This window comes from Panthera onca, chromosome C1 (genome assembly GCF_046562875.1).
Source record: "Panthera onca isolate mPanOnc1 chromosome C1, mPanOnc1 haplotype 2, whole genome shotgun sequence".
Taxonomy (NCBI): Eukaryota; Metazoa; Chordata; class Mammalia; order Carnivora; family Felidae; genus Panthera; species Panthera onca.
Genome location: NC_138346.1, coordinates 130,667,712 through 130,693,692, shown reverse-complemented (window position 1 = coordinate 130,693,692; position 25,981 = coordinate 130,667,712).

Genomic DNA, 25,981 nt, shown 5'->3' with positions numbered 1-25,981 from the left:
GATTTTCTTGGGGCACCTGGATGGCTCAGTCAGTTAAACATCCAACTTTGGCTCAGGTCATAATCTCACAGTCCGTTAATTTAAGCCCCACGTTGGGGTCTGCACTGACAGCTCAGGGCCTGGAACCTGCTTCTGACTCTGTGTCTTCTTCTCTCTCTGCCCCTCCCCCACTCACTCCCCCCCCCCCCCGCCTCTCTTAAAAATAAATAAACATTAAAAATTTTTTTCAATGTTATTTTCTTTTTCTTATAGACTTTACCTTTGTACTTTTGTAATAAATTTGGTATTGAGAAAGAAGCATTAAAAAACAGATCCCAGAACAGAAACTGGAAGGTGTCAGTCGAAAAACTTCATGTAATGATAACTATAATTTTTTCCTTCTCTGCTTTAGAAGAAAGTCCCAGTTAAATGGCTGATTGAGAGTACTGGAGAAGCCAATAAAGGCCTCAGTGAGAGAAGAGAGTAAGTTATAAAATTCTTATCTCAGGGGAAAAAAAACAAACAGTTGAGGGAAGCTACTTTTAATTTCTGTGCACATTTCCATGATCCAGGAAGGCTTGTTTTGCCCCTACATTAAGACAAATTGGTGAGTTTCAAAGGAACATTCTCATCAAAGTCTAATAAGATTCGGTTTGGACTAAGTGGGTAACAATTACAGATAATGAAAAAGGTATATAATTGCACCTAGATGTTTGTTTTCTTCAAAATCTTCATCACTCTGTATAATCTTTTAAAGGTAGCACTTAGGAATCTTGGTTAATGTCTTGTTATTTTAATAAAAAGTTCTATTTTTGTATTAAATTAAAAGTCTTAGAGTCTCTATTAGTTAACTCAATCCACTTCACAAAACCCAGTGTGTGGAACACATATTGAAAACCATTACTCATTCATTGGCAACTGAATGAGTTTCAAGCAAAATACCCAAATATATTCCAGGACCTAAAACCAAAGGAAAGTGTGGCAGGACTTTCTTTTGCTTCATGGGGAATTGGGCCAACATACCTAAGAAAGAAAGACAGGAGAAAGAAGGAATAATTGAGAACACTGACAGTATAAACAATCAAAAAATTAAGCCATTTAATAGGACCAAAGTACATGAGGACTTACATCTTGGTCAATGAACATGCAACAACTTCATTCTTTTACTTTTATCTCCACCTTTGGTTAGTTGCTTGAGGCAAATATAACATTTGGGCAGAAATTTGGAAAAAAGACTTGGAATGCCACTATAAGGTCCAATGGGAAAACAACTTCATCTGGCTCAAATATGGTTTGAATTTGAACCAGTTATTTAGGTATCTTTTTTTTTTTTTTTTTTTTTTTTGGTAATTTGTTTAACCTTAATCAAATAATCTTGTTATTTTCTATTATTTCTGGAATCCTTCCATTTTAAATTACACAGGCAATAGTGTGGGGTTTTATTTATTTTCAATTGGCCATTACAGAATTCTCCGTTTATGTGGCTGGGAGAGTGGAAATTTGGGCCGTAGTTTTATTTATTTTTTTTTTCAACGTTTTTTATTTATTTTTGGGACAGAGAGAGACATAGCATGAACGGGGGAGGGGCAGAGAGAGAGGGAGACACAGAATCGGAAACAGGCTCCAGGCTCCGAGCCATCAGCCCAGAGCCTGACGCGGGGCTCGAACTCACGGACCGCGAGATCGTGACCTGGCTGAAGTCGGACGCTTAACCGACTGCGCCACCCAGGCGCCCCTGGGCCGTAGTTTTAATTAAGACAAGAGTAATTTTATAAAAGATTTGGCAACGTTCTTTCCCTGAATGATGCTTCAGTACAACTGCTTCACAAGCAGTAAACATAGCACACTGATTTGATTGTTGAAAAATGAACAAAATCTGCATCAAATCACTTCAAACTAACTGTGAGTTTGATTCATTTTGCTTTCCTAGAGTTCTAATATTTAAAGTCCGGTAAATTGTAAATTGAGAGGCTATAAGATTTCTTCTTAAAGGAAACCAAAAAAAAAAAAAAAAAAAAAGGGCAAACATACATTTAAGGTGTTTAAGTGGAATTTTCATTTGTGGGGCATTGGAAAAAGAGTAAAAGACATATTTGAAATTCTTTCCTCCAATGTTTGCCACTTTAAACTCATTTTTAGACATGGAAGTAAGTTTACAAAGGAGCATAATAGGCACAGTTAAGGGAATTTTGTTTAACCTCTCTTTCCTTCATTGTATACATAAGACATCAGAAGGAAAAATATTTCTGTCATTGCTTTTGTTTATTCTCTCCCTCTCTGCCTCTGTCTCTCTCTCTTTCTCTCTCTCTCTCTCTCTTTTTTTTTTTTTTTTTTTTTTTTTTTTTTTTTGAGAGAGAGAGTGAGCAGGGCAGAGGCAAAGAGAGAGAGGGAGAGAGAGAATCCCAAGCAGGGCTCAATCCTCAATCCCATGAACCATGAGATCATGACCTTACCCAAAATCAAGAGTTGGATGCTTAACCGACTGAGCCACCCAGGCGGTCTTGCTCTCAAAAAGCCTCTGGAGTAAGTATCTCTTTAAGTGGTAACACAGCATTCAGAGTTCAATTTCTAGACCACAGTTTAATGCAGAAGCTATAGGCATAAGTAAAAAAGCCAAATCCCGGTTATTTTTCTTTCTTCTACATCTCTTGTAGGGACACAAAGAGATCTACCAGTGGGCATTAATTACTCAATCACAGAAAGTACATGAAAGTGGTCAATCACTACTTGTCAAGCATAACACTCAACACATTTTCTTTTTTTTTTTTAATTTTTTTTAATGTTTATTTTTGACAGAGAGAGAGACAGAGCATGAGCAGGGGAGGGGCAGAGAGAGAGGGAGACACAGAATCCGAAGCAGGCTCCAGGCTCTGAGCTGTCAGCACAGAGCCCGATGCGGGGCTCGAACTCACAGACCACAAGATCATGACCTGAGCCAAGGTCGGACACTCAACCGACTGAGCCACCCAGGTGCCCTAACACATTTTCTTTAAAGAAGTGCATCTGCCAGGGAGAATAGAACCCAGAACTCCTAGGGGACAGAAAGACAATCAACAGGGATGAATACAAATATATTAATGAAAGCAGCCACATTTGGTAATAACCCCCAGTTTCAGAAGGATTTTTAGAAAGCTTTAAAATCTGACTTTTTAAACTTTGTTTTCCTTTGTCTGGTTTTAACTCAATTCAAACAATCCCTCATATTTTACTATCCTGATAGGGATTTTTTTTTTTCCTGATTGAAACAGTTCTTAGACTGGAAAATAGAAGATGCCCTATTCAGGGTCGAAGCCCTTACAAGTACCTGCATAAAACTTGAGTCCATACATCTTAAAGCAAAATACTAACACCCTAAATCCACTATCATGGTATTATGAACTGAATGTGTCTCTGGAAATTCATAGGTTGAATCCTTAACCCTCAATGTGATGATATTTGAAGATACAGCCTTTGGTAGGTAATGAGAGTTACATGAGATATGAGGTTAAGACTTCCATGATAGGATTAGTGCCCTTCTAAGAAAAGACACCAGAGACCCTGGTGGGTCTCCACCATGTGAGGACATAAAGAGGAGGTAGCTATCCGGAAGCCAGGAAGACAGCCCTCTCCAAGAACTGAATCAGCCAGCACCTTGATCTTGAACTTCCCAGAGCTATAAGAAAATTAGTCATGGATTTCTGTAGTTTAAGCCACCCAATCTATAGACCCAAGCTGACTTATACTCGTGGTCTATAGGAAAATGATATTATGCAAAGACTTATTTGGAATGCACAGGTCAGCCTGACCTTAGCTCTGTGTGACCTTGAGTAAGTCATTAACCTGTCTTAACTTGTTCATCTAAAAGATGGGGGTAATGATACTTGCCTTATTCAAGTGTGTGAAAATATAAACATGGTGAAATAAATGGCTTCACAAAGTGTTTGGCAGTAGCATCCCCATCAGTTCTGTAAAAAGTCATAGCTCCTTTCAGTCGAAAGCACAGAATGTGACCTGATGAATCTCCTGCTATTTTTACAAAACCCCTGCAGATTCCATCCCTTATTTCTACCAGTACTTCACTGCATATTAATAAATGGTTCACATTTCTTTTTTATAATGCCAACAAGAAGTATTTCACCAGGCAAACAGCTCTTCCCAAATGTATTATCACTTTGTTAGAATATGATGTTACCCTCTAAAATCTGGTTGTTTTCCAAAGGTCTTAAAATGAAATTCTAAGCCCATCTGAATAATGTACCAATAATTCAATATAGTAAATATTTTTGAACACTTAATATATGCTGGAAAAAACATTGTCCTGGGAGCTGTAGAACACACAGGGGTGGCTAAGACAGGTCCTTGCCCTCAAAGAACCCAGAATAGTGAAGGAAACAGACATGGAAATAAATGTCTTCTAGTGTGATGAGTGCTGTACTAGGCACAACCATAAGACATAGTGAAGGCACAAAGGAAAGACTGATTAGTTCTTCTTAGAGTAGACAATAAAGCCTTCCGCCAGAAAGTAATACAATTAAGCAGGTGGCTTTCTAACATTGCTTAAACTTTGTACCTTAGTCCAAAGTGAAATGAATGAAGTGAATTTGTGAGGAACCATTATTTGCAAGGTACATTCTTGATAGATCCACCTGTGGGTTTTTTTTTTTCTGTTCCAGGATCCAACACAGGATACCACATAGCACTGAACAATACTGAACAATAACACTAGCAGATTATAACCACTGTTGCTCCTGTTGCCACTACTGTCTTATTACTACCGCCATTACAATTACTACCCATACTACTACTGCTAATAATAATCTCTACCATTTGTATAGCTCTTTACAAAGTACTTAACACACATTTCATTTCAGTCCTAGTCTTTAGTTGCTGTTCTTAATTTAGTCCCAAATGAGGAAACTGGGGTATAGACAAACTCAGCAATTTGCAAGGTTAGTTCTTTTTTAAATTAAGGATAGAGATAAAACACCAATAGCACTGGCACATCTTTCCCCAAAATGATGAAGCTTAGAAAACAGGAAGCAAGTCTATACCCTCCAGATGCTCTACCCAAGTAGTGCCCTAGCTCCCACTATCCTGTTTCTTAACTACTTGAAAGAATTAGTTAACATTCTCATTTGCATCAATTAACATTCTGAGAACTCTAACAAATCCTGCTCATAAGCTGTGTTTATACTACATTGCTTTTCCTTTTTTCACATTTTTAATTATGAAAGTAAAATATGCTCATTATAGGCAACTGAAAACTATAGACAAATATTAAGGGGAAAAAGAATTAATCCATAACCCTAAAACCCAGAGATATCTACAGTTAATATTTAATGATCTATTTCCTTCTAGCATGTTTTCCTTTATGTTTTTCTCTGTGCTTATGAATGTATTTTTATTACGGAATATACTGTATAAATAGACATGTTATGCCATATTATTATTTTAATAACTTTTTGGAATAATTTTAAATTTACAGAATAGTTGCAAAAATAGTACAGAGAGTCTATAAACCCTTCACCCAGGCTTCCCTAATACTAACATCTTATGTTAGTTTTAAAACTTCTTAGCTTTGTAAAAGTTGCACTATATTAGTATTGTGCATATTTTTTAACTAAGAAGAGAACTTATTATTAACCTAAACTACATATTTTCTTCATTTTTCACCAGTTGTTCTGCCAGCATCCTTTATCTGTTCCAAGATGCAGTTCAGGGTATCAGACTGCAGTTAATTGTCATGTCTCGTCTCCTTGGTCTCTGGTCTGTGACAGTTTCTCAGTCTTTCCTTGTTTCTCATTGCTTTGACATTTTGAAGATTGCTGTCAGGTGGTTCATAGGGCATCCCTCAATTTGGATTTTTAAATATGTTTTCTCATGATCAGTGCCCTCTTCATCACATCATATCAGGAAGTACATGACATCACCATTAATTTACCACTGGTGAAGTCAAACTTGATCTCTTGGTTAATGTGGTATCTGTCAGGTCTCTTCACTGCAAGGTATTATTTTTCCCTTTCCATACTCTGTTCTTTGGAAGTGAGTCACCAAGTCCAGCTCACCCTAAAGACTTGGAAGATCAAGCTATACCTCCTGGAGGAGGAGGAGTTATATATATTATTTGAAAAAATTTTCTAAGGGTGATTTATCTGTTCTTTGTTTATTTATCCCCTTGTTTATTTATATCAAGACGGACTCATCAATATTTATTTTATGCTTGGAGTCATACTATGATATTTATTTTGTTGCTCAAATTGATCCCAATTTGGCCAATAGGAGTTCTTTCAAGTTGGTTTTTATGTCCTTTAAAATTCCCCAACAGTACTTTTCGTTTCCTTTTGTTTTTGAGCATTTTTTTTTCTTTCTGGCACTACAAGATACTCCAGGTTATCTTGTACATATCCTCCCTTAGCCCTAGAATCAGTTATTTCTCTAAGGAGCCCTGATTCCTTTTATTGAAGAATGGGGCTAAAAACCAAGAACTGGGTTCTAGGTGTAATTGCTTAAGTGGAAATACAATATTATTCACCAACTATGTTATAAGTGAGCACGAAGTAAAACAATCTGTTATTTGATTTGACGTACAGTTGCTGCTTCTCTAGTTTTCCTTCATCAAAAGTATAATCTGGATAATAAAACGTGGCTAAAAAAACAAAACGCCTAGGTTTATATGCTGGCCTTATCACCTACTTGCTGTGTGACCTTGGGCAAGTTGCTCAACTTTTCTGTCATTCAGTTCTGTCCTCACAGTTCTAAACATGTAACTAGCAACAATACCTACCTCACTGGTTAATTGCGAGGCTTTAAATACATTGATATTTACAAAACACTTGGAATGGTGCCTGGCATCTACAAATTACTATATAAATGTTAGTCGTTTTCATTGCTGTTCTGACAACTTTAACCACAAGCCCAATACTGAAAACACAACATCCAATAATAGCCGACACATATTGAGCCTATCTTATGAGAAAGGCAATCATTAATCCTATCATAAAGTACATCCTATTTTAAATAAAATATTTTCTTATTATTAATTATTAACTTAAATTTGCTTCAATGGGCATATTTTAATCCATATTTTATCCTTTAAGTGTTTTTATTCAACTTCTCATAAAAACTTTATGTGCCAAAGCATCCCTAAGATGGCCTCTATGAATGCCTTCCCTTATAGTAAATATATGCTATTTCTCACATCTGGAAGTAGAATCTAGCTCTCATTCCCTTGATTTGGGACTTTCTTGGTGACTCATTTAACCAATAAAATACAGCAGAGGTAATATTTTTAAACTTTTGAAACAAAGTCTTATAAGAAATTTTGGCACTTCCTTCTGGGTCCCTTGAAACTCTTATTTTGGGGATTACCTGTCTCGGAACAAAACTACCATGAGGGAAATGCCCAAGCTGCATGGTGAGGCCAAAGGTAGACACTCAGGTTGACAACTCCAATGGAGCCATCAGCTGACAGCCAGCATCCACTGACATTTGCCTGGGATACTCAGCTTAGTCAAACTGCAAATGACTGTAGACCCAGCTGAGAATTGATGCTGCTTTGTGTGCTGTGTCCAATTCAATACACAGAACTGTGAGTGATAATAATAAATTATGACTTCAAACCACAAAGTTTTGGGGTGTTTTGTAGTGTAGAAATAAGTAATGTAAACAGATGACCTCTTCAATCTTTTATGCTCAACCACTGATGACAAACTTTGTTCACATAAGTAAAGGTAGCAAATGTCAGAAGATCATCAATAACCTTCTGTTTGCCATTTCACCATTGCAGAATTTAGATCATTTACTTTATCTAACACTTACGTTGTGAAATCTAACGGCTCTTTTTTTCTATCCATCGACCAAAAGTTTACTTTTAAGAAACTTGGTGATAATCTGCTTGGATTTTAAGTCCAATATAGCTTTTTCATATCAAGTATTCTAAAATAATGGTAAAGCTTTTCTTTCCATATAGCCCCATGTTGATCTACTGGATGTTAATAATTCTTCATTAAGATTAAAATTTTAATATCAACTAAATATCATTAGTAAAATGTTTTTCACTCCATGTTTTCAAGATTTCATTTTCATTTTGAATCTGTAAACTGTGTACATGTTGATGTTTTCATGACATTCTTGGTGTTTTCAATAAGTTCCTTTAGCAGCTGAGTAATACAAACTTTAGCAAGCCAATAACTATGCTTCAAAATTATTCGACACGAGAATCATTCAGAAAAAGTGGTTTTGATTCTCATAGCTCATTAATTTTTGACTAAAGTTTTTCTTTTGGTGAGCCACACAATTTAGTATGAAACAGGAAAGAGTGGTGTCTGATCTCATGTCTTCACAAAAGCTGAAAATAGGATGGAGCTGCCTAGATTTTATTAGATTCGCTATTTTGATAATATCATTTAATGTGGAATTCTGTTCTGTAGCAAATGTCTACATTTGAAAGCCTTACTGTGAAGAAAACAATGTATTTCTTAAACCTTAAGGTTTATAATATGATCTATATGTGAAGGCCTTTACAACTTTCTGCCATTGTTCCCTCACCATCAGGACAAATTTATGTAGGGTTTCTATCTGGTGTGTATCAAAACATTCACTTATCAATTTAAATATTTCATCTCCTATAGGCTCTTTCAGTATTTTACAGAACAAATAAAGTTCTTCAAAGAGTTTCTCTTTAGAGATTCTCACTAGCACCATTACTAAAGTACTATTCAATCTGTAATAAAACTTGTTTAATCTAAAAGTATTTTGGATTAGTGTGATCTCTATGTTATCCAACATGTCCTCAATGTGTCTACTAATTGAATTAATCAAAAAGTGGTACATTTCCTATTGTCTTTGCATCATTGACCCCATGTACTACATTAGCAGTTTCAAGGCAGGCTGTTAAAGCAAAAACTCTACAATTGATTGAGGCATTCTGTATCTAGGCACTACAGAGCTGTGCAATTAGTTCCTTGAGCATAAACTAATATTGTACAAATGATTTCATGTAGTAAATTTGTTTCTGGGTCATTTATTCAATAATGTTTTGTCTAGATCCTACTATGTGACAAGTGTGGATCTTCATCAATGAACAAAGCATGTGAAGATTCCTGCCCTTGAGATGATTACATTTCATCAAAGAAAGACAGACAGTACCTTATATCAATAATAAAAATTAAATTCCCTAATGTACTAAAATATATTAGTTTGCTAGGTCTACTCTAACAAGGTACTGCAAACTAGATAGTTTACACAACAGAAGTTTACCATCTCACACTTATGAATTCTGGAAGTCTGTATTTAAGATGTAAGCCAGAGGTCTGTGAAGAAAAACTTATCCCATCCCTCTCTCCTAGCTTCTGCCAGAAATCTTTGACAATTCCTTGATTTGAAGACACATCACCCTTATCTTTGGCTTCGTCTTCACATGGCATTCTTCTTGTCTGTGTGTCTGTGTCCTAATTTCTCCTATTTATAAAGAAACCAGCCACATTTGGTTAGGGGCCCACCCTATTCAAATCTGACCTCATCTTAACCAATTATATCTGCAATGTCACATTCTGAGGTAATAGGAGTTACAACTTCAACATGTAAATATTTTTGGAAGGACACAACTCAATCCATAACAGATGAAGTGTGCCAAGGATGAAAGAAAGAGTAGATTGGGGTGAAGGTATGGGGGGGGGGGGCGGGGAAGGGAGGATAGATTGAAATATGAAATAGGGCATAACTTGCCAAGAAGGTTTAAGAGAGAATTGAAGTAGTGGAGAAAGTTAACTAAGAAGATATCTAGGGAAAGACCCTTTCAGGCAGATGGGAGAGTAATGTAAAAGACTTTTGGACCAGAATAGACCCTCCAGCTTAAGGAATAGCAAGAAGTCAGTGTGGTTGTAGTAGAGGGTATAGTGGAAGACAGCAGCAAAGACTAAAGAACAATTCATGTAAAGCTTTGCAGGCCATTGTAAGTTTTTGCTTCCGCTCTGAGTGAAACGGAAAGCCAAGGCAGATCGTGAACAGAGTGACGTGACTGATTCCTGTTTTACAAGAGTCACTCTAGCTGCCATATAGAGAATAGACTTATGGTGGGTAAGGGCAAAAGCAGAAGCACCTACTAGGAGACTCTTTGAGTAATCTAGACACAACATGGTGGTGTCTAGGGCAAGGATAATAGTAGTGGAAGGATGAGAAATGGTAGAAATCTGCCTCTCCTTTTTTGGAATAGAGTTGACAAGCTTTCCTTACAGAACCGAAGGGTGTAAGAAGAAAAAAGACAATTAAAGGATTACTCTAGATTTTGGGTTCAGCAACTGTAAAGAAGAGGTTGCAATCAACTGAGCGAAGGAAGTCTGTTGGTGAAGCAGGTCTGTGGCATACTCTGTTATAGAGCGGCCTCTAAACAGCAACTAATAACCTCTGCTTCTTGGTATTCATATTCTTGTGCATGAGTCTCCCTTTCAGTGTGCCTTGCATCTAAGGATTTGTTTTAGTAAATATATTACAGCAAAAGTGATGAGGTGTCAATTTCTACATTAGGTTAAAGAAAAAGAATGTGGCTTCAGTCTTAGATGCTTTCTCTCTCTTGTTCTCTTGCTCTGTGGTTCTCTCTCCCCTCTTAGGGTAGCCAGTTGCTATGATGTGAACTGTCTTATGGAGAATTCAGTTGGTGGGGAATTGAGGGAGGCCCCTGGCCAAGAGCCAGTGAGAAACTGAGGCCTTAGTCCAACAGCCTACAAGGAACCGGATCCTTCCAACAACTATAAGGGTGGATTTAGAATTGAATCTTACCCTGGTCAAGCCTGTAGATGAGACAATAGCCCTGGCCAAAAATTTGACTTCAGTCAATCTCGTGACTGATTTCAAGCCATCGAACCCAGCTAAGCCATGCCTGGATGTCTGACCCATGGAGATTTTGAGATAACAAGTGTTAATTGTTTTAAGCTATTAATATACGGGAAAATTTCTTATGTAGTAATAGATAAGTAGAACTCTTTTTTTTTTAATTTTTTTTAACGTTTATTTATTTTTGAGACAGAGAGAGACAGAGCATGAACGGGGGAGGGGCAGAGAGAGAGGGAGACACAGAATCGGAAGCAGGCTCCAGGCTCTGAGCAGTCAGCCCAGAGCCCGACGCGGGGCTCGAACTCACAGACCGCGAGATCGTGACTTGAGTTGAAGTCGGACGCCTAACCGACTGAGCCACCCAGGCGCCCCAGTAGAACACTTTTTAAAAGTTCAACACTTTTTGAGAAAAATATTCAAAATGTTTTGAGTAAGATACCAGAGAATTTGCTTACAACTTTTGATTCATTTACTAATATTCCATGTGGAAAAAAAAATATATATATATATATGTGTGTGTGTGTCTATGATTTTTTAAATCAATTCAGATTTATTTATGCATACCTGATAATAATCATAATTATAATCATAATCATAATCTCTACCACCTCCTGAGCATGACTATGTGTCAAGCATTGCTCTGACCATTTATGTGGCTTCTTTAATCCTCACAATAACCCTCTAGGATAGATACAATTATTACCTCCATTTTACCAATGAGGAAGCTGAGTCCCAAATTTTGTAATTATTACCCAAAGTCAAACAACTAGTAAGTAGTAAGCTTGAACTGAAGTGGTATAGTTTCAGTATCTGTGCTGTTAAAAAACAAACAAACAAACAACAAAGAAACAAAACCACCAAGTGAAAATTTAACTGAAACCAAATGGAAGCGATTCAATGAGAACATGTAAAGGAGGTGATATGGTGGCTATCCATAATGTCCTAAGTACCAAAGCCACAATTACTCTATTCGGCAATCTACCAGAGTTAGTGTTTAAATAACATTCAAATATTAAGAAAAATTTTAAATGCTTTTGTGATTTTTAATGTATATGCTTTTGATGGTTTCAATTTTCTTCATTATAAAATCTTTACGATTTACAATCACTGCTAATTTGCAGAATTTATGACACACCAGATGGGAAACTCAGGAATAGCGAATTTTTCTTGAAGTTGTGTTTTAATAACAAGCAGAATTTTTAACTTAGATCGAAAAATTATTTTTATGTTTATTTAAATCGATAATAGGGATTATGGGGCAGGGGTGGGGAGATTATAGCTAAATCCTCACTCCATTCCTTGGTGATCGCAGCCACTAATGTGCCAGGATAAAGAAATGACAAAGCATAGGGGGAGGCAATCAAAGTCCCTGTATTTTGTTTTTGTTTTGTTTTATTTTTTATATATTTTTTTAAATCCTGGTAAGGAACACATAACATTAAATTTACCATTTTAACTATTTTGGGGTGTATGGCTCAGCAGTGTTATATACAGTCACACTGTTGCACAACACATCTCTAGAACTTTTTCATCTTGCAAAACTGGACCAGTATTAGAAGTCATTGTATGTTAAATGCTTCAGCTGCACTCATTTTATTTTCTCCTGAATCTATAGCACTTATTTGGACACTTAATTATAAATACATGGATGTTAAATGGCCTCATGGTAAATTCTGTTTTTCCCCAAACAGATTATAAAATCCCAGGATCGTCCTTTTTATTCCTTGCGTATCCCACCATTTCTTTACCCAGGCTAGGTTTGCACCAACTTCACACCAGGAGTGCCCACCCCCCTACTATTGAAATTCTGTGAAAGTCCCCCATCACCCCGTAACCCACTAGCCCCCCACACTCCATGTCCCAACCCTTCTCAAAATGTACACCACTGCTTCCAGGAATCTTTCCAAGCTGTGCCTTCCCAAACTACCAGCTCTTTAATGTTTTGCTTCGATCTTATTTGCATATGATCCATGGCACCTAGGAATCTTAGTACAGGATGCTATAATGAAATATCATATCCAGAGTGGCTTACCAATAAACACACATTTCTAATGATTCTGGAGGCTAGAAGATCAGGATCATGGTCAGATGCATTGTAAGGTTCTTGGTGAGTGCCCTTTTCCTGGTTATGTACTCACATAGCCTTTTCTTGATGCATGCAAACATACACACAGAAATCTCATGTCTCTTTTCTTTAGGGCATTAATCTTATCATGGGGATCCCGCCTCATGATCTTATCCAAACCTAATCACTCCCACCTTCAAATAGCATCCCTACTGGAAATTAGGGTCTTCAATTTGTGAATTTTGTGGTGTCACCAACATTTAGTACATATCAGAGTCCTAGAATAACTAACACCGAAGAAGGAGACAGAAACCTTTTAGCCTGAAGAATTATAGAAGATTGTATTGATTATATGGCATCTACTAGGCCTTGGGGAATAAGCAATGTTACTACCCAGGCCTATTTCAGAGAAAGAAAACAACAAAAATATTTTAAGCCTCGTTCTGCAGACTGTCCCATAAATGTTCTGTTTCCATCCAAATTTACACTCCAGAAATCCAGAGTGGCTGGGTTTCTCTCAGAGGGATGTGAGAAAACTGGGATGATCAAAACGGTTGCTGAAGAGAACGAGGAATGGAAAGTCAGGAAAAGAGGTAGAAGCGTCTGGATTTGGGAGCAAGTAGAGCGTGGGCAACACAGAAGGTCCAAACATCTTTGGTTTGTTTGTTTGGTTTTGTTCCTCTCAATTCCTATGAATATTCATTTTGTACATTAGTACTGTTAAACTTTTCCTGACCCCCTTAATGTGTTAAACCTCCCCTCAAGAGAAAGTCTTTGGAACAAATAGCATTTATGTTGGGACTTGAAACAGACTACTGTACAGACCAACAGCAACAACAACCAAAAGGACATAAAAGAGAAGGAAAGAATGGAGAGAACAGGGATAAAAGTAGATGAACAATTCTAGACTGAGAGGAAAGAGTACATTTAAAGGTTCTTAGGTGAGAAAGAGCTTGGCTTTAAAGAAAATTAAAGTCAGTCCAGGGTAATACTGTGCTAACTGGTCAGAAAGGATAAACTTGAGAATGGCTCATTGAATTTGAGATTGGAAGGAATGGGACAAAGGATTTTAGGAATTACAGTGGAAGATATCCAAGTTCATCAACCCTTGCAGTCGGCATATTTGACAACGAACTTTGACTACAAGTTTAAAGAATAGAAGCAGATTAAGAAATGTTTTTATAATTAGGTAACCTTTGCTAGATATTATCTGGTTTACATGGTATCAGCACAACTGAGAAACAAGCAACGACATGGCTACTCGGTGTCATTTCCCAGCCTGTGGAGACAGTTTGTGGTTTTTAATTGTTCGACACGTTTTCATTCTTGGCCCAGGAAAAAATCACTTATAAAGTAGGTCTCAGAAGGCTCATCACGTCAAGAGGGATGTGATTCTATCTGGCTGGGAGAAAGGGAAAATATAGGAATGATTAAGGACTCTAAGGTGGTGCTCAGGAGAAAGGGAATCCAAGGAGATGCAGTTTCCAGAACGTCAAGCCCCCTCCCTGGCCCCAAAGTACGAATCATTTAAAATAAATAATATGTTGGGACGCCTGGGTGGCTCAGTCGGTTGAGCGGCCAACTTCAGCTCAGGTCATGATCGCGCAGTCTGTGAGTTTGAGCCCCGCGTCAGGCTCTATGCTGACAGCTCGGAGCCTGGAGCTGCTTCAGATTCTGTGTCTCCCTCTCTCTCTAGCCCTCCCCCGTTTGCATTCTGTCTCTGTCTTTCAAAAATGAATAAATGTTAAAAAAAAATTTTTTTAAATAAAATAAATAATATGTCTGTAATTAGCGTTCCCAAAAACATCATCTGCATCATTACTTCTAACACAATTCCTCTGCCAGGAGCTATAAGAGCCCATCACATGATTTTTGTATCAGTACAGGTGATATAGGAAAAAAGAAAAAAAAAACACCACCATTTATTATCTAGGAGTCACTGTTAAAATATTCTAAACACTATTTTTTAATCTAATGATTGGGTGGAATGGTAGAAGCAAATTGTGTATTGTAATGTGAAAAAGTCTTTTCATAAGGGACAGGAAATACTTTAATTCATTGTTGAAGTTGAAAGCTGTTCACATTGTATCAAGCAAGTAGCAAATTCATGCAACTTTGAAGTTTTGTATATCTGTTACCCCACACCCTTCTATGATCATTAATACTTTGCCTAAAGAACAAGGCTCTGATTAAAACTGATCCATTGACCATAAGCACCATTCTAATATTTATTAAATAACTTTTTGAATAAGGGAGATTTTACCACTCTTCAATTCATAATTTTTTAAAAATATTGTTTTTATATTAATCAGTCACTTTATCAAGTCAACTGGCTAGCCTTTTGATCAGTGAAGGTATCGGTCTCTGATATGTAATGAAATAAGCCAGTTTTCAAATTTATAATAGGTTTTTTAGCAAAGGTTTTATTTGTGCAATGGTATCGCTGGCTACACCATATTGTATTTTTGAAGATATGGTGTCAGGGTATACAGAGCATAAAAGCCAATTTATTTGTACAATACTTATCTTCACCTTAAAGTGCATTTAATGGAGAGATGCTGTATTAGCTGTTCCCCAGATTTCAACTCAAGCCAACATTTCCTGAGTGACTTCAAGAGATACGTCCTTGTGCAAGGTACAGCATAATGCAAGAGTGAGTGAATTCCTTTTCCTAACATTTCACATTCTAGAGAGGAGCTGAGATACATGCACAAAGAACAATAATAAAAACAGAATGTAAGAATTCCTAAAAACAAATATATGAACAATTGTTATGGGAGCATACAAGAATAGAGATTAATGGCTGATATACCCAGAGGAACATGGCATTGAGCCTAGTTAAGGAAGGAGAGGGCTCCTTTATTGAAAGACTTTATTGAAAACAATGGATTTAAGTTGCAGGGGTGCATTTTCTAAGTCATATATCATTCTTCTTTAAATACAGTTGCTTTGCATCTGTATCTAATATTTATTTCACAGGTTTGGGATTTAAGGAGTTTTATAAAGTCTAAATCATTGCACAGTTAAAGAAGAGTATAATTACTATTACATCATATTACTGCTGTGTCCACGGCGCCAGACCAGTCATTGTGAAGATTGCAAAAGCCCTGCGAAAGCTGCTTTGAAGACCTCAGGCGATGTGTAAGTGGAGACAAAATACCCCAGGATACGCAAGACAGACAATGCAAGGCAACAGGCAATTGACTGTTGTTGGTGATTTTCTTTACTGCCCAGAGACTGGTCAACAATCAGGGCCCCAGCTACAGACTTCTGCATCAGAGGGCCCAGAATGCCAGCCAGGGGGCCTCCCTTTGTACCCTGGCTCTAGGTAGAAACAACAGATATTAGGAATGGACCTGTTATTGATCTAAGGCTCATACAATACTTGGACAGTTTCTTGTGACCCATCTTAAGAAGCAGGAGTCCTGACATGCCCTGCTGTATGGGATGCTTTGAAGTAGGCTAGAAAAACACAGATGAAATACCAGGTTGACTCTTTGGTTCCTTTGATGTCCTCTGACAATGTCACCCACTACTGCTTACCTGATAATCGTTAAATAACGTATTTTACTTGCGTAGAACATAACTGACTATAATGGGTAACCCTCTTCCACTCTGTATTTGAAAATTCACAAACCTGGTTTGGACACCTATCATGTGCCAGGTTATTTACCATTTTAATCCTTATCCTGGGAGGGCAATTAAATCCCTCAGTGACTTCTTTTAAAGATGAAAACAGGCATGGAGAAGATTATTACCTACTTCCTGAAGCTACCTGTGTTGCCTCAGGACTAGTGGAGCCTTGGGGAGAACAGAGGATGGGCTGAGAGGGAGAGAGCACACCTGAGTCATAAGCCCTAGGAGTTTCCATGGTCTGCTTTCCTTTCATTAGCTTAGATTACACACAGGCCATTCTCAAAAACTAAACTAAACAAAACAAAACAAATGAACAACAGCAACAACAACAAAACCAGAGTGCCCAAACCCAAATCTACTGAGGAGATCTGTGGGATTTGCTTTAAAAAAACTTTTAAAAACCCTAGCGGCTTCCTGAGAGGAAATTTAGGGCTCCAGGGAGCTGTGTCAACTCTCAACCACGGTCACTTTCAGGGTATCAAAATAAGCAATCATAAAGCAGTAGCCAAATGGCCAGAAAGAGTTAATGTAGCTTCCACAGATGCCAAACTCTCCTGGAGACTCAGAATAGTGGGCCCCGTGTGCAGGTATACATTCAGAAAGCAAAATGGGGAAAAATTTTTAAAAAGGAAAAAAGAATGCCAAAAGATACACTGGAGTAGAATAATGTTTAACTTAATAAATAATACACATCATAAAATATGTATTTATTTAGTAAACACCTAGTATACCACAACATCAGTCACCCAAATCACCCTGGTTTTGCAGCTGAATAATAAATACAGCACCTTAAAATATCTGGCTGCCAAGATGGATAAAAGAGTGAAGAAGCCAGCACATACTGACCTCAGACTCCACAGCCTTCCCTGCCTCTGGGGGAGAAGACACAGAGGATGCTGAGTGATTAGGCCGCAGAGGCCGCAGCAGCGCTCCGAGGCACTGAATAATGGATATCTTTGGAAGCCCTTGGTGGAGGCTGCAAGCAGCCACGGGAGGAGGGGAAAGTGTCCAAGAACCTTAAGGGTCTTGCAGAGACCAGAGGGAAACCAGGAGAGAAGAGACTGGCAATAAATCTTTCAATACCCAAGGAAACAGGCCACCAGGTAAAGGATTTGGTCCATTTTCGCAGAAGAGCATTTGCTCCCTTGCCATAACAGTCATTCCTGTGAAATGAATATATTAATGCCATTAAGATCCAGTCTGAGAATGTCGGACCCACCCATAGTACCCATTTGAACCCATTAGTTGTTTAACCCTGGCTTAGAGATTAGCAGAAATTAATTGACAGAACATACTTCGTCGGGAATTTTCAGAATGCTTTGCAGATGGCTGAACCTAGACACTTTATTGACCATAAAAGTGTTCCTAATGCAAACGAAGGAATGCTGAGGCGGCACTACTGTCTCCAATAGGTTGCAGTTTCCAGCGATCAACTTCCTGTCTCCTATCAAGCCTTCAGCCTGCTGTTCACTGCGCAGCCGTTATCTTCACATGCTGACACATGTAATCTAGCATCCTCACTTTGCCACAGTCAGAGCAATTGCTTGACAATTTGATTACAGTTTCCTGTCAGCTCATGCACGGAATATTTCTGTGAGCTTTCAGCAATCGCAAAATATTTTGATTTTGAAATGATAGTAATCCGTGAAGAAGAACGTCCTCAAAATATTGATTTCTGATAACAAATCAAGATCTGCATAAAGGAAATTGCTTTAAGTGCCTATGAATAAGGATGAGTTGGAGCACAGAGGGAAAGAGAGTGGAGGCTGTGATTACACAGGGAAAAAGAAAAGGACTTGGGTTGTGGAAGCTTTGGAAGGAGGCCGAGCTTGTGACAAAAGAGCCACCGTTGGATTTCAGTGGCAGTGGCCTGGTGGAGAGAATCGAGTCACCACCGGGCTGGACCATTAGATAGTACGTGTGTGTCAGTTTCATTTCAAAAATGCTCTTCACCCTAAACAACTGACGGTTGTTGGGCACGTATATTGGTGGAAACTCCACAGGAAAGGGAAATGAAGAATGAAACGCTGTCATTGAGAAGGCAGAATATCTCTCATTTTAATAAATAATTTGCAGATTAGCATGTATTTAAGTGAACTAGTATCAAATGTTAAAGGTCATATCTGTATATAAGGCTTTGTGTCCCTTACTGCAAGATGGAGAGAGGCTTTTTCAATATAGGAGTATGACTGGCTCTTTGTGACCCCTAATAGACATATGAAATAGGATTTGTCTTGAATTATCGACCTTTCCCTCTGAAATGAGAATGTGCCGAGAAAGACCTCCACATTCTTTTTTTCTGTTCCCTCAGAAATCAGTCATTCAAAATGTTACTACCAGCATTTTAGGCATTTCTACACAGTGGTAGTTTTTTACAGAATAAGACAAAACTGAAGTTATTTCCACAAATGAACAAGATAGAAATGGGCATGCAATCAGATTTAAAAAAAAAAAAAAAAACTCATGGAATTTTAAATGGAAGAATATGTTCTGAAATGAAACCCTATTATGGTAGCCCTGGAGCTAAAGGTAATTTATAGGTAGACCAGTAAAACATGTGTTCCTCAATAATGCAATCAATCATTTTACCTGGAATCTAGCCACTCAGCAATGTAAAGCTCCAAACATGAATCTAGATTTTTTTTCAAGCTGCTATTAGTCAAATAGCTTTAATGACTTCTACTTTTAGACAACAGTTAGGGCTATTTAAATCTATAATTTGTCCTACATTTCTTCTTAAACAGGCATGCAACCCTACATGCTGACATTGCTTATATTCATAACAGGGCAAGCAAATGGTGGCAACACATGGGCTTTGAAAGCATAAATGATACAGAAAGTTTCTGTCACTGACATTTCTTTACCTGTTTGTGATAAGGCATAATTTACATGGGGTAAAATTCATCCTTTAAGTGTAACACTCTGTGAGTTTTGACAAACATATGCAGCCATGTAACCACTATCACAACCAGAATACAGAACAGTTCAATAATTCCCCCCAAATTCCCTCCTGCCCTTGGTAATCCACCCCTTCTACACCCTCAGCCTCTGGCAACCATGGTTCTATTTTCCATCCCTACACTTTATGTTTTCCGGAATGTTATATCAATCGAATCCTATAGTTTACGATCTTTTAAGTCTGGTGCCTTTCACATAAGAATAAATGTGACTGAGATCCATTCATGTTGTTGTGTTATCAATATTACATTCTTTTTATTGCTGAGTATGGATGTACCTCACTTTGGATTGATTCCAGTTTTTAGTGATTACTAATAAAGCCACTATTAACATACATGTTGTTCTGTGAACACAAAAATTTCATTTAGCTTGGGTAAGTAGCTAGGACTAGGGTTGATGGGTCGTAGAGTAAGCATATGTTTAACTTTACAAAAAAACTGTTAAACTGTTTTTGAAAAGTGACTGCACCATTTTGAATTCCCAAAAGCAATATATGGGAGTTTCTGTTGCTTCACATCCTTGCCACCCTTTGGTATTTTCAGTTATTTTATGTGCTTGTTTTAGCTCTTTTTTTAAATTTTTTTAATGTTTATTTATTTTTGAGAGAGAGAGAGAGCGTGAGCAGGGCGGGTGGGGGGGTGGGGGGGCAGAGAGAGAGGGAGACACACACAGAATCTGAAGCAGGCTTCACGCTCTGAGCTGTAAGCACAGAGCCCAACACAGGGCTCAAACCCACAGACTGTGAGATCATGACCTGAGCCAAAGTTGGATGCCCTACCAACTGAGCCACCCAGGAGCCCCTTGTTTTAGCTATTCTAATAAATATGCTGTGGTATCATTTTATGGGTTTTATCTGCATTTGCTTAATAACTAAGGATGTTGGGCATCTTTTCATACACTTATTTCCCATTCCTATATTTTCTTTGATGAAGTGTCTTTGTAAATCTTGTGCCTGTTTTTTAGTTGGGTTGGTGGTTTTCTTATTACTGCCTTTTGAGGGTTCTTATGTAAGCTGGATACAAGTCCTTTATCAGGTATGCAATTTCAAATATTCCTCCTAGTCCATGTCTTTTAATTTTCTTAATAATGCCATACAAGGGGAGAAAGTTTTCATTTCAATGAAATCCAATTTATCAATCCTTTCCTTTTTTTTTATAGATTGCACTTTTTGTATCTAAGAAATCTCCACTTGATCCAGGATTGCAAAAATTTTCTTCTGTGTTTCTTCTAGCCTAAAGATCATTCACAACATAGTTTAAAATAGATCCAATATTGGGGCGCCTGGGTGGCGCAGTCGGTTAAGCGTCCGACTTCAGCCAGGTCACGATCTCGCGGTCCGTGAGTTCGAGCCCCGCGTCGGGCTCTGGGCTGACGGCTCGGAGCCTGGTGCCTGTTTCCGATTCTGTGTCTCCCTCTCTCTCTGCCCCTCCCCCGTTCATGCTCTGTCTCTCTCTGTCCCAAAAATTAAAAAAAAAAAAAAAAAAAAAAGTTGAAAAAAAAAATAGATCCAATATTAATGAAATCTCAGTGATATTTGTGAGAAAAGAAAGGATAATTTTTTTTTTTAATTTGGAAAAATAAAAACAGACTTCAGTATATTGTATACTTGGAAATTCTGAAATCACAGTCTTTTCTCTAAAACATAACAAATTACACCAGTACAATCATCCATTCATTTGTTTGTCAAGTATTTATTAATGTCCCTACTATTTACAGCTTATTCTGCTAGATGGTGTTTCAATGTGGTTGATCTCGTCCCTCAAGAATTTCACACACCTATATAGGGCAGAGACAAGTAGAGAGACAATTGTAGCACAGTGTGATAAGAGCAAGGATTAAGGTGGTCACCAGCAACAACAGGAGTGAAAAGCAGGATACAACACAAAATGCTAAAGTATAGTAACCCCACTTAAGAAAGGAGATAAAAGTTGTAGCCCCCAGGAGCACAGTTTTATGGAGGAGATGAAAATATAAATACATAAATAAGTATTTAATTACCAGTATTCCTGGTGCTATGAAAGAAAGTTATAGGAAGTGAAGAGAATATATAAGAAGATATAATTTAGCCTAGGAGCCTAATGGAAGACATTTCTAAGAAACTAACATGTAAATTGGAAGTTTAGCATAATTAGAAATTCATCTTGGAACAAGAGGGGAAAATTCAACATTCCAGCCTGAGAAAACTATGCATTTAAAGATCCCAAAATAGGAATTAAGTGAGTGTATTTGAGAAACAGTGAAAAGACTAGGTTAATAGGGAATTGTGTAGTGATTTTCTAATTTAAGTTGAATGAGAATTACCCATGAAGCTTGCTTAAAATTAAGATTACCAGGCCTCACATATAAAGTGTTTACTTAATAGTTCTAAAAGAACAAGGTGATTATGATGTGATGTATCAACCACCACACCTCGATAAATTCTAGAATAGAAGCAGAGGGAAATAGTGGTAGGTTAAGGAGACAGGAAGTAGGAACCAAGTTATTCAGAGTAAGGATAGTAGACCAAACTTTACCCTAAATACCTTGAAAAGCCCTTGAAAGATATGGGGATGAGTCATGATCCAGTTTGCCTTTTAAAATTTATTTTAGGGGCACCTGGGTGGCTCAGTCGGTTAAGTGTCCAACTTCAGCTCAGGTCATGATCTCACGGTTTGTGAGTTCGGGCCCCACATCAGGCTCTGTGCTGACAGTTCGGAGCCTGGAGACTGCTTCAGATTCTGTGTCTCCCGCTCTCTCTGCTCCTCCCATGCTCGCACTCTGTCTCTCTCTCTCTCTCGAAAATAAATAAACATTAGAAAAATTATAAATAAATAAATAAATAAATAAATAAATAAATAAATAAATAAAATTTATTTTAAAGTGACATTATTGAAATGGTGACATGAATCATACTTAATTTCAGTACACCTCACAAGAAGACCAGCTAGCAACTATCCATAAACAAGACACCATTATGGAGGTCTCAGAACCATGAAATGAGGCTGAAGCCCTCCTCTGTGCAGCACAGATTGAGCAGAATCCAATTAGAAGGATAGGGAGAGGGGCTTCACTTTAACCACATCAACCACTCCCAAGGCCAGTACTTTGCCACAGCAAGAGGGCCCCCCTGGGCCTCCAGTTCCTCTAGTGATAAAAAGAATACCATAGTAAACATTCAGCTTCCCCAGAGTTGCAAGATGCTTCCTCGGAGGCCCACTCGGGTCTTACCTCATAAGTATCACTGAAGGAATCTGTCAAGCTCAACCACCGGGGATTAGGTAGAAATAGATAAGGAGTTGGAGTTTATAGCGACCAGCATTTGGATCTCAACAGACCACATTCCTGTTTGTAGCAACACCTGAGCAGAAATCTTAGCCTTTGGTTCTGCCGATCTGGAGAGCTGAATAGGTAGCCTTGTCTGGCCAGGGAGTTCAGTTGGTAGTTCTGCCTGACGTGAATCATAAGCCACAGGGCTGTACCAGCTGTGAAACAGATTCTCCAGCCCCACCCTGGCAAGGGAGGAAATTCACTCTGACACCAAACTGTTGAACACAGCATCTAGTCCCACTGCTCTGTGAAGCTTGGCCACAACACCTGGCAGCCACAGACCACATTCTACAACTTGCCCAAACAGGGAAGCAAGTCAGCAGTCCTTCCCACCTGTTAAATATTGCCTCTGGCCTTACGTGGAGCTTAAATAGGGACCCTGCAGGACTTTGGCACCCAGCTTGTGGTACTACCCAGTGGCAGAGCCCAGCCTACAATCCCATTCAGTAGCAGAGTCCATTTAAGGCCCTCCCCCATAATTGAACAGCCTGGGCTTCGCCTGTGCAGGGATCCCAGACAGTGACCTGCCTAATTGTGGAGCAGATCCTGTAGCTCCACTTGACCAGGAATCCAGGATGGTGACCTTGCCCAACTGAGGAGCACAGTCACCAGCTCCACTGTCAACAATGGATAGATTATTCACACAGAAAATCAACAAGGGAAGAAAAGAAAAAAAGAAAGAAAATCAGTAAGGGAAGAAGTGAACAACACTACAGATGAAATGGACATAACATATATAAAACATTCCATTCAATACAGCAGCAAAATACACATTCTTTTGAAATATACACAGTAAATTTTCTAGGATAGATCATAAGTTAGGTCACAAAATAATTCTCAACAAATTAAAGAAGACAGAAATTATATCAAGTATCTTTTCTGAAAACAATGGTACAAAACTAAAAATCAATAACAGGAGGAAATCTGGAAAATTCATAAACATGTAGAAATAAACAACACACTCATGAACAACTAACGTATTAAAGAAGAAATAAGTTAAATAAAAAAAAAAATACCTTGAGACAAATGAAAATGGAAACACAGCATTCCTAAACTTATGGGACACAGCAAAAGCAGTTCTAAGAGGAAAGATTTTAGCTATAAATGCATATCAAGAAAAAAAAAGAAAGATCTCAAATAAGCAACCTAATATTCTACCTCAAAGAACTAAGAAGAAGAAGAAGGAGAAGGAGAAGGAGAAGAAGAAACCAAGTCCAAAGTTAGCAGGAGGGAAATAATAAAGATTAAGGCAGAAATACATGAAATTCAGAATAGGAAAAAACAATAGAAAAAATTAGCAAAACTAAGAATTGGTTCTTTGTAGAGATAAGTAAAATACACAAACCATTTGATATACTAACAGAAAAAAAATAGAGGACTCAAATTCATAAGTGAAAGAGGAGACATTACAACTGATACCACAGAAATATGAAGGATTGTAAGTGACTACTCTAAACAATTATATGCTAACAAGTTAGATAATCTAGAAGACAAGCAATTTATAAATTCCTAGAAACATACAACCTACCAAGACTGAATCATGAAAATCTGAACAGATCAATAATGAGTAAAAAAGATTAAATCACTATTCAAAAACCTCCCAACAAAGAAAATCCCGGGGACAGATGCTTCACAGGTGGATTTTACCAAACACTTAAAGAAGAATTAATACCAATCCTTCTCAAACTCGTCCAAAAAACTTCGAACACTTCCAAACTCATTCTGTGTGGCCATATTACCCTGAAACCAAAGCCAGAAAAAGACACTAGAAGGAAAGACTACAGGCCAATATCCCTGCTGAATATAGACACAAAAATTCTCAGCAAAATACTAGCATATTGAATTCAACAACACATTAAAAGAATCATACACCATGACCAAGAGGGATTCATTGCTGGGGTAGAAGGATGGTTCAAGAGATGCAAATCAATAATGTGATGCATCACATTAACATAAAGGTAAAAATTATAAAATCATCTCAATAGATTCAGAAAAAGCATCTTCAAAAAAAAGAAATATTAAATACCCTTTGATAATAAAAACTCTCAACAAATTGGGTATAGAAATAATTTATCCCAGAATAAAAAAGGCCATATATGACAAGCCCACAGCTAACATCATACTCAGTGGTGAAAGTTTGAAAGTTTTTCCTCTAGATCAAGAATAAAATAAGGGTGCCCATTCTCACTACTCCTATTCAACATAGTAGTAGAGGTCCTAGCCAGAGAAATTAGACTAAATAAATTGCATCCAAATTAGAAAGGCAGAAGTAAAATTGTCTCTGTTGACAGATGACACAATCTTATATATAGAAAACCTGAAGAATCCACCAAAAAATTGTTAGAACTAAAAAAAAAAAAATCATCAAAGTTACAGGATACAAAATCAACAGACAAAAATCAATTGTCCCTCTATGCACTAACAGTGAACTATCTCAAAAATAAAGAAAACAGGGGCACCTGGGTGGCTCAGTCGGTTAAGTGGCCGACTTTGGCTCAGGTCATGATTTCACGGTCCGTGAGTTCGAGCCCCGCATCAGGCTCTGTGCTGACAGCTCAGAGCCTGGAGCCTGTTTCAGATTCTGTGTCTCCCTCTCTGACCCTCCCCTGTTCATGCTCTGTCTCTCTCTGTCTCAAAAATAAATAAAAACGTTAAAAAAAAATTTAAAAAAAAATCTCAGCCTTTCATTAAAATAAATAAAGAAAGAAAGAAAGAAAGAAAACAGTCCCTGTTCATAGTAAAATAAAAAATAATGCTTACGAATAAATTTAACTGAGGTTGCAAAATATCTGCATACTAAATACAGTAAGACACTGATGAAAGAAATTTAAGAAAGACATTCCATGTTCATGGATTGGAAGAATTAGTAGTATTTAAATGTCCATAGTACCCAAAGCCACCTATAGATCCAATGCAATCCCTATCAAAATTGACTTTATTATTGAATCTCTGCTATTTGGAGGCAAAGGAAGAGTTGGAGAAGAAAGACACAAGCCCTCTGTTGGCTCTTTTCTTTCTTCTAATAGTTTGGACGTTATCACATGTGTGATCTTATCATAGTTCTTGGCTAGAGCTGAAATTTCCTCCTTGCCCTGGTTACCTCTCCAAATTATCAATTTATTTCTCAAGGTCAGTTCAAATCTTACAATTTCTCTGAACCTTTCACACATTAAGCCATCCCAATTTTATTCATACATGCATTCAGTAAGTCAATCAACAGATGTTTAG